This window comes from Erinaceus europaeus, chromosome 21 (genome assembly GCF_950295315.1).
Source record: "Erinaceus europaeus chromosome 21, mEriEur2.1, whole genome shotgun sequence".
NCBI classification, from domain to species: Eukaryota; Metazoa; Chordata; class Mammalia; order Eulipotyphla; family Erinaceidae; genus Erinaceus; species Erinaceus europaeus.
Genome location: NC_080182.1, coordinates 7,971,189 through 7,983,286, shown reverse-complemented (window position 1 = coordinate 7,983,286; position 12,098 = coordinate 7,971,189). Strand labels below are relative to the sequence as shown.

The window sequence follows — 12,098 nt, the reverse complement described above, 5'->3', positions numbered from 1 at the left end:
AAGTCCTTTTGTTAGGGTTTGCTGTACAGTACCCAGTATCTTGTATATAGCTGTGCTATTGGATGCTTCTAATCTACTTGGTCTAGGCTTTTGAGAGAGTCCGCATATCAAATACACAGCCTATATGTTAAAAAGATTCAGTTTGTGTTTTAAGAAACGTTGAGACATACAATTGATTTTCCCCCTCTCAAATAATTAACTACTGATTTATATGTCTACATTTTGCTAGGAGTGTAAATAAACACCATTCCCACCACCAAAAGACTGTGACCCATCCCTCCCACCCACTCCCACCCCCCACAGGCCCAGGAAGCTGCATGTCTAGCCCTCACCACAGGGTTTTTACTTTGTGCCCTACTTACAATTTGATCGGGTCCTGCTTTTAGTTTCCCTTTCAGATCTTCTTACTCAACTTCTGTTGATGAGTGGGATCATCCCATACTCATCTTTATCTTTCTGACTTAGTTCACTTAACATAATTCCTTCTAGCTCTGTCCAAGATGGGTCAGAGAAGGTGGGTTCATTGTTCTTAATAGCTGCATAGTATTCCATTGTGTATATATACCACAGCTTTCTCAGCCACTTATCTGTTGTTGGGCACCTGGGTTGCTTCCAGGTTTTAGCTATTATGAATTGTGCTGCTATGAACATAGGAGTACACACCTCTTTTTGGTTGGGTGTTATGGAGTCCTTGGGGTATAACCCCAGGAGAGGAATTACTGGATCATATGGAAGGTCCATGTCTAGCCTTCTGAGAGTTTTCCAGACTGCTATCCACAGAGGCTGTACCAATTTACATTCCCACCAGCAATCTAAAAGGGCTCCTCTGTCCCCACATCCTCTCCAGCATTTGTTGCTGCTGTCCTTTTTGATGTATGCCATTCTTACAGGAGTGAGGTGGTATCTTAGTGTTGTCTTAATTTGCATTTCTCTGACAATCAGTGACCTAGAGCAGTTTTTCATATGTTTGTTATCCTTTTGGATCTCCTCTGTAGTGAATGTTCTGTTCATATTCTCTGCCCATTTTTGGATGGGGTCATTTGCTTTTTTGGTGCTAAGTTTGCTGAGCTCTTTATATATTTTGGTGATTAGTTTCTTGTCTGATGTATGGCATGTGAAGATATTCTCCCATTCTGTGAGGGGTCTCTCTGTTTGTTTAATAGTTTCTTTGGATGTGCAGAAGCTTTTCAATCTGATGTAGTCCCATTGGTTTGTTTCTGCTTTAGTCTTCCTTGCAATTGGGTTTTATTCATCAAAGATGTCCTTGAGGTATAGGTGGGAAAGTGTTTTACCAATGTTTTCCTCTAAGTATTTGATTGTTTCTGGTCTGACATCTAGGTCCTTGATCCATTTGGAGTTGATTTTTATTTCTGGTGAGATAAAGTGGTTCAATTTCATTCTTATGCATGTTACAACCCAGTTTTCCCAGCACCATTTATTGAAGAGAGCCTCCTTTTTCCATTTAATCCTTTGGGCCCCCTTATCAAAGATTAGATGTCCATAGGTGTGGGGATTTATTTCTGGGCTTTCAATTCTGTTCCACTGTTCTCTGTGCCTATTTCTGTTCCAGTACCATGTTGTTTTGATGATGATGGATTTATAATATAGTTTAAGGTCTGGGAGTGTGATGCCTCCATTTCTGTTTCTTTTCATCAAGATGGTTTTGGCAATTCTAGGTGTTTTCAGGTTCCAGATAAATGATTGTAGTGTTTGTTCTATTCTCTTAAAGAAGCTTGGTGGAACTTTGATGGGTATTGCATTAAATTTGTATATGGCTCTGGGGAGAATATTCATTTTTATGATATTTATTCTTCCAATCCATGAGCATGGGATATCTTTTCATTTCTTGGTATCAGTTTCTATTTCCTTGAGTAGCGACTCATAGTTTTCAGCATACAAGTCTTTCACTTCTTTGGTCAACTTTATACCTAGGTATTTGATTGATTTTGGTGGAACAGTAAATGGGAGTGATTTCTGGATGTCTTCTTCTTCAGATTTAGTGTTTGCATAAAGAAATTCGACTGATTTTTGTACATTGATTGTGTAGCCTGATACCTTGCTATATTGCCTAATAACGTCCAGTATTTTTCTGCTGGATTCTTTAGGTTTTTGTATGTATACTATCTATCATCTGCAAATAGTGAGAGCTTGACTTCTAACCTTCCAATCTGAATTCCTTTGATTTCTTTCTCTTGCCTGATTGCTATGGCAAGAACTTCCAATACTATGTTGAAGAGTAACGGTGACAGTGGACAGCCCTGTCTAGTTCCTGATCTGAGGGGAAATGCTTTCAGCTTCTATCCATTGAGTATGATGTTGGCTGTAGGTTTGCTATATATAGACTCCACTATCTTGAGGAATTTCCCATCTATTTCCCATCTATTTTTTCTAGAGTTTTGAGGATGAATGGGTGTTGGATTTTGTCAAAGGCTTTCTCTGCATCTATTGAGATAACCATGTGGTTTTTGGCTTTGCTTTTCTTGATGTGGTGAATGACATTGATTGACTTACGGATGTTGAACCAGCCTTGCATTCCTGGGATGAATCCCACTTGGTTGTGATTAACAATCTTTTTGATATGTTGCTGTATCCGGCTGGCCAAGATCTTGTTTAATATTTTGGCATCTATGTTCATCAGAGATATTGGTCTGTAGTTTTCCTTTTTTGTTCTGTCCATATCAGCTTTTGGTATCAGGGTGATGTTGGCTTCATAGAAGGTGGAAGGGAGTATTCCAGTTTCTTCAATCTTATGGAATAGCTTAAGAAGTATGGGTATTAACTGTTCCCTGAAAGTTTTGTAGAATTCATTTGTGAAGCCATCTGGTCCAGGACTTTTGTTGTTGGGGAGATTCTTAATAACGGTTTCAATTTCTTTGTCTGTGATTGGTGCATTTAGATTTTGTAGTTCTTCTTGGTTCAGTTTTGGAAGGGCATATGTTTCTAGGAATTGTTCCATTTCTTCCAGATTCTCTAGCTTGGTGGCATATAGTTCTTTATAGAAGTTTCGCAGGATTCTCTGGATTTCTGTGGTGTCAGTTGTGATATCGCCTCCATCGTTTACAATTCTATTAATTTGAGTCTTCTCTCTTTTTTGTTTGGCGAGTCTGGCTAGGGGTTTGTCAATTTTGTTTAATCTTTCAAAGAACCAACATTTGGCTTCATTGATCTTTTGTATGGTTCTTTTATTTTCGATGTTGTTTATTTCTGCTCTAACTTAAGTGATTTCTGTCCTTCTGGTTGCTTTAGGGTTCCTTTGTTCCTCTTCCTCTAAGTCCTTGAGGTGTGCAGTAAGGTCGTTCATTTGAGCTTCTCTTTGGTGTTTAATATGTGATTGTATGGCTATAAGTTTCCCTCTCAGTACTGCTTTAGCTGTGTCCCAAATATTTTGATAGGTTGTGTCTTCTATTTCATTAGTTTCCAGGAACTTCTGAATTTCCTGCTTGAGTGAGTCTCTGACCCAGTGTTTCTTAAGGAGCATGTTGTTTAGTTTCCAAATTCTGTGTTTTTAATAATTTTCTGTTTGTTGTTAAATGTTAGTTTTACTCCACTGTGGTCTGAGAAGATACTTGGGATGATTTCAATGCTCTTGAATTTATTGATGCTGTCTTTGTGGCCTAACATGTGGTCTATCCTTGAGTATGTGTTATGTGGATTTGAAAAGAAGGTGTATTCCAGTTTTTTGGGGTGGAGGAGTCTGAAAATGTCCAAGAGGTCTAGTCTGTCAATCTCTTCATTCAATTCTCTTGTATCTTTATTGGTTTTCTGCTTTGTTGATCTGTGTCAGTGTGAGAGTGGGGTATTGAAGTCTCCCACTATTATTGTATTACTATGATGTATTTTTGAAATTCTTTCAGTAGGTGCTTAACATATTTAGATGGTCCTTTGTTGGGTGCATAGATGTTAATAATTGTTAAGTCTTCTTGGCTGATTGATCCTCTAATCATTATGTAATGTCCTTGCCTATCTTTTATTACTTTATTTAATTTAAAATATGTTGTGTCTGAGATGAGAATGGCTGTTCCTGCCCTTTTTTGTGGTCCGTTAGCCTGTATGATAGTTTTCCATCCTTTCACTTTAAGTCTGTGTTTATCTTGTTGTGACAGATGGGATTCTTGCAAGCAACATATGGTTGGGTTGTTTTCTGATCCATCCCCCTACCCTGTGTCTTTTGATGGGTGAGTTTAAGCCATTGACATTTATTGATATTATGGATTTAATGTATTGTAGTGCCATTGTTCAAAAAAAAATTTGTTTGCTCTGATATATTACAAGTATTATAGTGATGTTCTTGTTTATAAGAGGTCTTTTAGAACCTCTTTCAGGGCCGGCTTGATGATGGTTGCCTACTTTAACTGTTGTTTTTCTAAGAAGGTTTTGATCCCTCCATCTAGTTTGAATGAAAGTCTAGCAGGATATATTATCCTTGGTTGAAACCCTTTTTCATTCAGGGCTCAATAGATATCTTGCCATTCCCTGCTGGCTTTTAGAGTTTGAGTGGAGAAGTCTGCAGATAATCTTATGGGTTTTCCCTTGTATGTGACTTTTTGTTTCTCTCTTGAGGATCCTTTCTTTATCCTTACTTCTTCTCACTGTGACTATGATGTGTCTTGGTGTCTTCAGGTCTGGGTTGATTCTGTTTGGTACTCTCTGGGCCTCTTGAATCTTGATGTCCTTTCTGTTATTCAGGTCTGAGAAGTTTTCTTCTATTATTTCCTCTAGAATGTTTGCTTCCCCTTCCTCTCTTTCTTCCTCTGGCAGGCCAATTATACGAATGTTACTTCTTTTGAGATCATCCCATATGTCTCTGTTGTTGTTTTCAGTGTCTCTCAATCTCTTTTTAAGCTCTTTCACTTCTTTCTTCATTTTCTCTAACTCATCCTCTGTCTGACTAATTCTGTTTTCTACTTCTGTTAGTCTGCTTTCCCTTGCCTCAGCTTCTTTCTTCATCACAGCTATTTCAGCTTTCAGTTCTCTAATTGCCTCAAGATAATCAGTATTTTCCTTGGGGGTCTCAACTGTTGTTTCCCTAATACTGTCATTCCTTTCCTCCAATGTTGTTTTCATTTCTGTGATTAATAAGTTTATTATTATACGAAGCCGAACAATTTGTTGAGCAATCATGGATCCCAAGCTTGGAATAGTGGAGAGGAAGTGTTAGGGAGGTACTCACTGCAAACTCTAGTGTACTACTGCTTTCAGGTATATATTTTGCAGTAGTTTATGGATACGTGTGCACATAAGCTCTCTATCACAGAAACTGGTGTATATCTAGGTTATGGGACTTTGTTAGAAAGTGAACTACCTGAGATGAAATTAGAGTGTGCTATAAAAGGAAAGGTCTCACCCGAGTAATGAAGCTGAAGGGTTATCATTCCACATGTGAAGTCTCGGGACACAGTCTGAGGTGAAGCATGTTGAGGTGTCAATCGTTGCGTTGGTTAGGTTGTGATCGGCGGATGCAATATTATTTGGTTTGGATTGGGAGATACATATGGGAAAGTGGGCCCTATCCAAGGGTTCCAGGACTGGGGGAAGTAGGGGCTCTATAGTGGAGATGTGAGGTTCCTGCTGTCTTAGGGTTCAAAAAGACAATCGATAGTTAATGTTATCATCACATTATTTGTTAATTGGGTTAACTTTGAAAAGTCCTTTTGTTAGGGTTTGCTGTACAGTATCCAGTATCTTGTATATAGCTGTGCTAGTGGATGCTTCTAATCTACTTGGTCTAGGCTTTTGAGAGAGTCCACATAACAAATACACAGCCTATATATTAAAAGGATTCAGTTTGTGTTTTGAGAAACTTTGAGACATACAATTGATTTTCCCCCTCTCATATTAATTAACTACTGATTTATGATGCCACCAGGATGCTGGCCAGGCTTCCCTGGATTGAAGACCCCACCAATGTGTCCTGGAGCTCAGCTTCCCCAGAGACACACCTTACTAGGGAAAGAGAGAGGCAGACTGGGAGTATGGACCGACCAGTCAATGCCCATGTTCATCGGGGAAGAAATTACAGAAGCCAGACCTTCCTCCTTCTGCAACCCTCAACGACCCTGGGTCCATGCTCCCAGAGGGCAAGAGAATGGGAAAGCTATCATGGGAGGGGGTGGGTTATGGGATTGGGTGGTGGGAATTGTGTGGAGTTGTACCCCTCCTACCTTATGTTTTTGTTCATTAATCCTTTCTTAAATAAAAAATTTAAAAAAATAAGTTTATTATTGCTTGCATACTTTTCTTATCTATGGTTACTTCTGGCTGATTTGTAGTTTCTTCTGGGCTCTTGTCTTCATTCATTGGATTAGCAGTTTTATTTGTTTTTGATCTACCCATTTTTTTGATTTATGTGTTTCTTTTTTTTATGCTCTGTTGTTCCTCAGTTGTTTTGTCTTGAGTACAAATAACACTGTACTAAATACCTTTATGATAATTGCACTCACCAACTTCAGGAATTACAGTAGCAACTGAAGCAAGTATTGAAGTAGTTTAATCGCTACCAGTTAACCAAACAATTTCTCCAATCCGTGAAAAAATAGTAACCAAATCCCAGTGAAGAAAGAGAAAAGAAAGAAGGGATAGCAAGAATAGACAGTTATGCAAATCTACTATCCACTGTATATTCTAGGTGTAACAAGAGGGGAAAGGGAACTAGAGCAGAGATACACACATAGAGAGTCCACTCTGAGTCGGATTTCTTCCCTAAAATAATTCACTAATTCAGAAAGGCAAAGAAGAAGGAAGAAGTGCATGACAAGATTAAAAAGAAAAAGAGAGAGAGAGAGAGAGAGAGAGGGAGATGGATGAGAGAGAAAAGGGAAAAGATAAGAAAAAGAGCTGTAATTAAAAAGCAGTGAAAGGAAATTCCCAAATGTGTATCAGTGAATTCAAAAAAGCACACTGTGTTGTGGGGGCTGGGGGCTGTGACTTTGGAAGCTGTAGGATTAAGGAAGAAGGGATGACAAGAATGAGAAAAAGAAAAAAAAGAAAGAGAGAGAGAGAAAAAAGACAAAGATAAGAAAAAGAACAGTCATAAAAGGGCAGTGAAATGAAAGGGTTTTTTTTTGTATTTACTTTTAATTATTTAATTAGCTATGCGGGGTGAGGTTTGCGGGGTTGGCTACTTAGAAAGAAAAAAGGCCAGAGGTTTCAGAAGGGTATAGACTTAGAATAAATGATACTCCCTGGTGGGGCAGGAATTTGGTAAAGAAAAGGAGCTCCCCTCCCCTGCTAGCAGCTGGTCCCCAGGGACTGGTTATGGGGGGTGGGGGGGCCGGGAAGGAGGTATGCTTGAAAATTAAAAGGAAGAAAAAAAAATTTTCCCCCTTTTTTCCCTACTCTAATTCTTAACCCAAATTAAGTTATAGTCACCTCCTTGTTGTCACCGCTAGGACCCCTTATTGGCTGGCCTGCTAAAGGCAGAAAATCCTACTGTTTCCAGGAGATGTGGTCAGAACTCAGCCACTAGCAGCTTCTCAGTCTGCCATCTTCTGGGAACCCCCCCCCCCTGAAGCTTTTTTAAAGGATTTCTCAAAAATGAAAACTAGCTCCAAGTCCTTTTGATCCAATGAGAGCTGTACTCAAGGATGTCCTCGGATCCGCCCTCTGGGTCGCAGTGGTCCCCAGAGACTCCCAAGAGAAAGGCCCCGAGCTACAGAGTTCCCTCCTGGTCCTCTGCTGGCCGCCCAGCAGCGCTCTGCAACTGGCGGAGGAGCCGCCTTCCTGGGCTGAGGAGAGTGCTGCGCACCCGCCTTGCCCGCCGGCGCCTGGGAAGTCTGGAGCAGCCCACCCGCTAGTCTGCGCCACCTCTACTCTAATTCTTGACCCAAATTAAGTTATAGTCACCTCCTTGGTGTCACCGCTAAGACCCCTTATTGAGTGGCCTACTAAAGGCAGAAAATCCTACCGTTTCCAGAAGATGTGATCAGAGCTCAAGCCACTAGCAGCTTCTCAGTCCACCATCTTCTGGCTTCGATATCTACTTTCTTCTTATACAAGTATGAAGGGGAGTCGGATGGTAGTGCAGTGGGTTAAGAGCACGTAGCGCAAAACGCAAGGACCGGCGTAAGGATCCCCACCTACAGGGGAGTCACTTCACAAGCAGTGAAGCAGGTCTGCAGGTGTTTATCTTTCTCTTCCCCTGTCTTCCCCTCCTCTCTCCATTTCTCTCTGTCCTATCCAACAACAACAACATCAATAACAACAATAATAACTACAACAATAATAAACAAGGGCAACAAAAGGGAAAACAAATAAATATAGAAAATAAAAAACAAGTAAAGGAGTATACACATATACATGTTCATATTTGTATGCATACTTATATAGAATAATTACTAGTTTCACTGTAGATAATGTAGTACATGTTCAGAACAAAAAGGTTATAGAAACAACTAGCTTGCTTTTGAAGCATCTACTGTGAGAATAAAGACTATTATAAGCAACCAGACCATTGACATTCCAGAGAATGGCCACATCTCTCTGAAGGGCAGCACAGTCATAGTGAAGGGCCCCAGAGGCACCCTGCAGAGGAACATCAACCACATCAACGTAGAGATCAGTCTCCCCTGAAAGAAAAAGAAGTGGCTCCGAGTTGACAAATGGTGGGGAAATAGAAAGGTGCTGGCTGCTGTTCACACCATCTGCAGCCACGTACAGAACATAATCAAGGCTGTTTACATTGTGCTTCCAGTACAAAATGAGGTCTACGTGTGCTCACTTCCCTACCAACATTGTTATTCAAGAAAATGGATCTCTTGTTGAAATTAGAAATTTCTTGGGCGAAAAATATATATGCAGGGTTTGAATGAGGTCAGGTGTTGCATGCTTGGTATCTCAAGCCCAGAAAGATGAATTACTTCTTGAAGGGAATGACATCGAACTTGTATCAAATTCAGCTGCATTGATTCAGCAAGCTACAACTGTTAAAAACAAAGATATCTGGAAATTTTTGGATGGCATCTATGTTTCTGAAAAAGGAACAGTTCAGCAGGCTGATGAATGATCTCTAAGTTTTCCAGCCACACAAGCCTCAAAATAATGGGATGACACATCAGACCTACTTGTGATCTCTTAAAAGATGCAATGAAAGCCATTACTGGTTTGGAACTTTTCCTTAAGAAAGAAAGAAAGAAAGAAAGAAAGAAAGAAAGAAAGAAAGAAAGAAAGAAAGGAAGAAAGAAAGAAAGAAAGAAAGAAACAACTATTTCACATCACATTTCCTTGCAAGGGTGGTAACAATCATAGCTGAAGAATAGTTCTAACCTAATAATAGTTATCAGAGTTTGGTCACTTACTCGTTTTGCTGCCTTTCATCTTCCTTTACACTTGAGGAGGGTGCATTTGAGTCCTGGTATCTTGGTCAGGTCCCTGAAGTGTGGATAAGGGGGTTCTTTCTCCAGGACAGGAGACAGCATCTCTGCCTAGAGCCTAGGGAATAACAAGAGTGGGTCAGCCCGGGTGCTGTTGCTCTTTGCAAAAATGAATTCTTCCTTGAGTCCTTGAATCTCAGATCAGTCCACTTGCCTGTCTTCCTTTTCTTTTCCTTACCTTCCTCCTTCTCCTCTCCCCCATCCTTCTTTCTTTTCTTCCTTTTGTCACCAGGGTGATCACTGGGACTTAGTACCGACATGACCCTACCATTTCAAGCAGCTATTTTTTCCCTTTCTCTTTCACTTTGATACAGGATGAGAGACAGAGAGGAGAGACATCTACAATACTACTCCACTGCTCATGAAACTTTCTCCCTGCAGGTGGGGATGAAGGACTTGAGCCTAGATAGTATCATGTACACTCTATAGGGACATTCCCTACCCAGCCCCACCTGCCTACTTTTTATCCCTGTTTGCTTCTGCGGATAACAATATAAGTCACCCCTTCCAGTCAATTGACAAAAATCACCTGTAGTTCATCATGTTTACTCTAGTTTCATCTCTGTGCTCAAGATGTAGGGAATGTCACTCGTTTGTCCTGTGTTTCCACATTTAAAGGAAAAGGAGTCACTGAGATGACTGTCCAGGTCTCATGATACTGCTGACATGATGGCCATGGTAGAGAGGACATTTAGAATCCTTCATTTACTTGAAGGCAAAACAAAAAGGAAGATGCTTTCATCATCACAAATGGCCTGCCATTAAGTTTCCATATGGGCATGACATATTTACCCCTTTCATGAGATCACCTAGAAAAAGCAATATCAGGTCAGAAAGAGAAAGCTTATTCTTCCAGATATTTTCTGTGTTCTCTTTAAAAATATGTTGTTTCAATTTATTTATTATTGGATAGAAACAGAGAGAAATTGAGAGGGGAGAGGGAAATAGAGAGGGAGACAGACAGAGAGATGCCTTTAGCCCTACTTCACCATTAGTGAAGCTTCCCCCCTGCAGGTGGGGACCAAGGGCATGAACCCTGGTCCTTGTGCACTATGGTGTGTGCACTTAATCAGGTGGGCCACCACCTGGACCGGTGTTTTCTGTGCTCTCATCTATGTTTTGAATCCATACCATAAAGCTATTGTTTTATGATGGTTGTCATAGATCTGCTGTGTGTGGGCAGAGGTGACCGATGTCAATTTCTTCCAAGCCCTTGTGAACTCTCCACTCTCCACATTACTCTAAAATTAAGTTGTAAAATGTGGTTCTTCCTTCTTTTAGACTACTTTCATCAAGAACTCATAGTTATGGCCATGTAAATACAATGAGTAAAGGAAGCTATATAGAAAATGGTTTGGGGAATGACTGGATAAATGGAAAAAAGGAAATGAATGACCAATGTGGCAGTCTGCCTGGATCAGAGTGAAACAAGTGAGAAAACTACAAATTAAGGGTCTTCTCTTATAAGAACTCAAGAACTGCACAACCCACTTCCTTAGTGGTAACCAGAAAGCAGTCACCACATTTAAATGGAAGTTGAATAGGAAGGCATGTGAAGAAATTCTATAAGGTGACAAAGCAATCTCCTGCTTAGGCCTCAGTGACATGGGTATACACAGTTGTCCTGATAATCTAAACAAGGAGGATCGTGCATCTTACTGAGTAAAAATTAAAGGAGCATAAAGTGGTTTTAAAAGTATATTTGCTCAAAAATACTTCCACTGAGAATCTTCATAACTTCATTTTTTTCTAAAGGTAGGATAGATTTTATTATATAGGATCTCTGTAAATAAAATAACAAAAACTTCCATAAATGGTATTAATTATAGACATACATGTCTGTGTGGTCTGTTTTATTCTTTGTTAATTTCATCTCTCTTCCTCAATATTTGATTCTGATCCCTGGAGGCAAGTAGTTTGACCTATTAGCAATCTGGGACACGTTTTTATTTTCTTCATTTCAATGTACTGAAGCCAGCCTTATGGCAAAAACTATTTTACTATAGTCAATTCTAACACTATTTGGAATCTGATGTAATATTTTTTTCAGTTTTGATTGATGACCTTTATATCAAATGAGCATATCTGAGATCTAGAATTAAATATATCCTTCATTATTTTTGTACCTATCACTCCCCAATTCTCTTGCTCAATATATTCAATTACAGCTACCTAGCTCTCTGTTTGATAAACGTCTATTATTATGTCCCTGTATTTTTCACTTTACATTAACTATTAGTGCCTCTTAGAATATCCATCTAACTAAGCGCATATGGCGCAAAGCACAAGGACTGGAACAAAGATCCCTGTTTGAACCCCAGCTCCCAACCTGTGTGTGGGGGGTCCGCTTCATAAGTGGTGAAGCAAGTCTGCAAGTGTCTATATTTCTTTCCCCTCTGTCCTCCCTTCCTCTCTTGAGTTTTCTCTGTCCTATCCAGCAACAACAACAATAATAATAACAACAACGATAAACAACAAGGCCAACAAAAGGGTAAAAAATTCCCTCCAGGAGCAGTGGATTCATGGTGCAGGCACTGATACCCAGCAATAACCCTGGAGGCAAAAAAAATAGAATATCCATTTGAGTATTTTATGTATTCAATGAAGTTGCCAATTCTACTTAAGCAATGAGAACTACAAGTAAGAGTATACTATCTGTTCCCTAGATCCCTTGTGAAAGCTCAGACCCACATACAGGCTTTGTTTTCCGTCAAGCCATATGTACCTCTT

General features: G+C 39.8%; 1 long non-coding RNA gene and 1 pseudogene across 1 annotated transcript in view; one reads left to right on the top strand and one right to left on the bottom strand.

Annotated features, from left to right (window-relative positions):
* Positions 1–9,009, top strand: part of LOC132535332 (large ribosomal subunit protein uL6-like) — a 39,048-nt pseudogene extending 30,039 nt beyond the window's left edge.
* Positions 9,010–9,172: 163 nt separating this feature from the next.
* Positions 9,173–12,098, bottom strand: part of LOC132535272 (uncharacterized) — a 115,737-nt gene continuing 112,811 nt past the window's right edge. Inside the window, exon 3 of the long non-coding RNA XR_009547043.1 lies at positions 9,173–9,426. This is a non-coding gene — a long non-coding RNA (uncharacterized LOC132535272). The remainder of the gene's footprint in view (positions 9,427–12,098) is intronic.